The sequence below is a fragment of the Leucopleurus acutus genome (assembly GCF_964270905.1).
Source record: "Leucopleurus acutus genome assembly, chromosome: 6".
In the NCBI taxonomy this organism is placed as follows: Eukaryota; Metazoa; Chordata; class Mammalia; order Artiodactyla; family Delphinidae; genus Leucopleurus; species Leucopleurus acutus.
This window is the reverse complement of record NC_139149.1, coordinates 110959886-110964084: the sequence shown is the minus strand read 5'-3', so window position 1 is coordinate 110964084 and position 4199 is coordinate 110959886.

Genomic DNA, 4199 nt, shown 5'->3' with positions numbered 1-4199 from the left:
CACAACTACTGAGCCCGCGTGCCTAGAGCCCGTGCTCCGCAACAAGAGAAGCCACCGCAATGAGAAGCCCGCACACCGCAACTAAGAGTAGCCCCCGCTCGCCGCAACTAGAGAAAGCCCGCATGCAGCAACGAAGACCCAACACAGCCAAAAATTAAATAAATTAATTAAAAAAAACAAAAGAACAGTGAAACTTAACAGCTATAGGGAATGAATGAGAGCTGACAAGGGGCATATGACGTGATGGCCCAACAGCTCTGAGGAGCCAGTTTAGAGACGAGTGTAGTGGCACCACCCTGCGGTTGTGTGATTTCTCCAGCGGTTGTATGAGGGTGTTGTATGAGGCCCCAATCTCTTTAGATCTTCCTGTGTTTCTCTGCCTGTTCTAAAATTTCTTCACGGGCATCACTTCCTTTAGAACCCAGCTGAAGGTATTTGCTAGGGTTCTGCTGTGACCTTCTTATTTTACTTCTATACATTCTCCATAGGTTATATGATTCACCCCCATGGTTCCAGCCCATTTCCTATGACTCAAAAGTTTGTAAAGGTAACTAACTGGATGAATCCATAGTAAGGTTTTGCTAGGAAAAAGCAATGTAAAGACAGGCACAAATGACCCCAAGAAGATCTGGGCTGCCTCCTATCTTGGCTCTCCCCATCACTGCATTGTGGGTTTCATCCTTAACCAAAGGACAACAGTTCTCATCCCTAATAGACCCAACATTCTTTTTTTATAATGAACACGCATTATACCCACTTTTATTGCCCTGAGGTCATTATAAATAACCTGCTTAACAGACATAGGTTTAAAAGATCCATTTAATGCCCTCAGGATAATGTAAAGGAAATGTAAAATGAAATTTATAATAAAAAATATATTTCAGGGCTTCCCTGGTGGCGCAGTGTTAAGAATCTGCCTGCCAATGCAGGGGACACGGGTTCGAGCCCTGGTCCGGGAAGATCCCACATGCCATAGAGCAGCTAAGCCCGTGAGCCACAGCTGCTGAGCCTGCGCTCTAGAGCCCATGAGCCACAACTACTGAGCCCACGTGCTACAACTACTGAAGCCTGCACGCCTAGAGCCTGTGCTCCACAACAAGAGAAGCCACTGCAATGAGAAGCCTGTACACTGCAACAAAGAGTAGCCCCCGCTCGCCCCAACTAGAGAACGCCTATGCGCAGCAACGAAGACCCAATGCAGCCAAAAATAAATTTTTTAAATATATACATATATTTCAATCTGTAAATCTCAAGCATAACTACAAGAAAAGAATTAATAAAGCAGTCAGATGTTCATGGCTGTATACAGATCCCCAGGAAGACAGGTACAATCAAGTACTGAGCAGGGTATGCTGTACTTGAAACTCAAACACAGGAGCACTGTGACATTCCATCAGGTCCAGTAAAAATCAGCCAATTGCTACATTAAAAAAACAAAAAGTGGGCTTCCCTGGTGGCACAGTGGTTGAGAGTCCGCCTGCCGATGCAGGGGACGCGGCTTCGTGCCCCGGTCCGGGAAGATCCCACATGCCACGGTGCGGCTGGGCCCGTGAGCCATGGCCGCTGAGCCTGCGCGTCCGGGGCCTGTGCTCCGCAGCGGGAGAGGCCACAGCAGTGAGAGGCCCGCGTACCGCAAAAAAAAAAAAAAAAAAAAAAAAAAAAAAAAAAAAAGTTTTGAAGTCTCAAGCTATGAGAATAATGACTTTTAAGTACAAAAACTGGAATGTGGTTTGGTTTCAGGCAACCCAGCACATGAAAGATAGAGCAAACAGCATATACGTAAAGTATCACAAGCTGTTTGTCATATTAGCTTCTTTGATAACTACCCTTTCCTGCCACTCTAAAGTTTGGGGATGGAAATCCGTGGCCAGTGGTGGTCATCTTGGATTTGGAACACAACAGCCTGTACCTGGGGGCTTTGACCACCTCCCTAATGTTACCCAAGAAGAACCATAAAGCCTCTCATCTGGAAAGAGAGTAAAGAAGGCCAAACAGGCCCTCAGGGAGCAGACAGCTTAGAGTAGCCAGAGCCAGGCGGTAAGCACTGCTACCAAGCAAACTGTTCATACTGCAGTGTCTCCCTCCTGACCTAAGATGCTTCCCTGTTGCTGAGGACACCTCTTCTGAACACTGTATTTTTATGTCAAACACCTATGCACATTTCAGACCCAAGCCCAGCTGTCACAGCATACTAGACGGGAAACTGCAGAGCTCGGAGGCCAGGCCTCCTACCAGAGTCCGACAGAGCAAAGAACATTCCAGCTGTTCCCACAATTCCTGGAGCCCCACTGCCACACTCTCTGCTTCCATATAAAGGGGCTGGGTGGGTTTGGGAAGCAGAGGCTGCGATGTGTTGGGTGTCAGTTAAGAGCAAGATGAGCCCTCAGAGGAATAAGCAGCTAGAAGGGTACCAAGGGTCAGTCTGGGGAGCAAACTCTAAATCAGAATGCAACACAGAGAAGATGGCAGGGCACATAAGTAAGGAGATCCAGGAGGCTTCGTTTTACCACTGAACACCAGGGTACTTCTCACATGTAAAGTGAGGATGACTGTAACAATACTTACCCTTACCAACCTCAGGAGATTGTTTGGTGGAAGGGATTCAATGACTTATTGTAGATGAAGACATTCTGTACAGCACTTTATGAATGTTGTTCTTATTACTGTCATTACTCTTTTTTAAGGAACAGCAGACCCATGGAGAAGGTGAACCTAGAGCTTCCTAGGGCCTGGGGCAGTCAAACAACTAGTGGTCACACATTTCATACCAGTGAGTCACGCTTCCTACCTAGTCCACTCCCCAGTGGGAAAGATAAGGATGGAAGACCACTTGCAAGAGTGAGAGTGACTGTTTTGTGTCTGGAAAGAATAGCTGGAAAAACCTATAAGGCTGGGAGGTGTTTTTGAGAAATACGTTTCCAAAATTTCCCCAAAATGTGTTCCACTAAATATTACCAAAAAAGGATTTGGTGGTGAAATCAGTGTTGGGAACAGGCTTCCTCCCCCAGGCCTTCTTTGAGACCTTAACAATGAATTTCCAGTGAGGATATGGGATGCAGGATGTGCCGAATTTATTTAACAACAGAACCCCTTTTCCACAGAGCATCTATCAAAGGGTTTCATGAAACATACTTTGGGAATTAAACCCTCCAGCTGGGCATAATGTTATATGGGGACATAAATCATAAAAAGGGAAACAAGAGTATTTTGTTAACATTTGATCAATGGTAGGCAGCTGTTGGACATTTTGGAAAAAGGAGAAATCCATTTTTTAACCATGGCACTGAAACAGTATCACATTTTCCCTGAACCACCCTAATTCTAGCCCCTCAAGATCTACCAGCTATGCAACCTCACATTCCACAGTCACATACATTAAATCTACTTTTATTTTGTTTTCTAAAATGTGCTTTTTCTCTCTTTAATATCAGTCCAGGACCTCCACCTCCCCTTAAAAAAAAAAAAAACACCACCACACGCACACATACACACACCCCACCCTCCAACCAGGTGAAACTCCCCGGCGATTAGTCTATAACAAATATTGACACGAGGGGGGAAAAAAGCATGTTGAAATGTATTAGAATCAGAACCTGTACAAAAAAAAAAAAAAAAAAAATTAAAATATAACCTGAAACTGTTCAAGTTCAGAAAGGCTAGTCAAGTCCTTTTCTCTTGCCAGGAGAATGCCATCATCAGAGGGCTCTGGGTCACCAGCCAGGGAGGGTGGGAAGAAAGAAACAGAAGCAGCAACAGATCCTTCACCAGATAGAGGGGCCTCAACACCACCATCCCCACCACGGATGCAGCCGGGAAGAATTAAAAGATCTCGGGAGAACAAGTGTTGGCAGACAGCCCCAGTGGGCAGCCGGGGCCTTGACACCAAAAACCAGTCTGAGTAGTCAGAGGCAGCAGGGAGCGAGGCCAGCGGAGAACACCAAGCCGGAAGAAACTTCCGCCACCCAGCAGACCCGCAGCGACCCCTACGGGTGCTCAAATTCCAGAGGTTAATCAGCCCGGTGCTCCCAACTAATGAGAGACTGGAGCTGGGCGTAAGAGGCTGAAAACCCACAGGTTTAGTAAACATAGCCCAGCATCACATCCCTCCATGGCCTGATCTGAGCTGCCAACAAGGGATAAGGCAGGAGAGGGAAAACAAAGCATTCTGATACCTGGCTAGAGCGCCTGCACCATGGTGG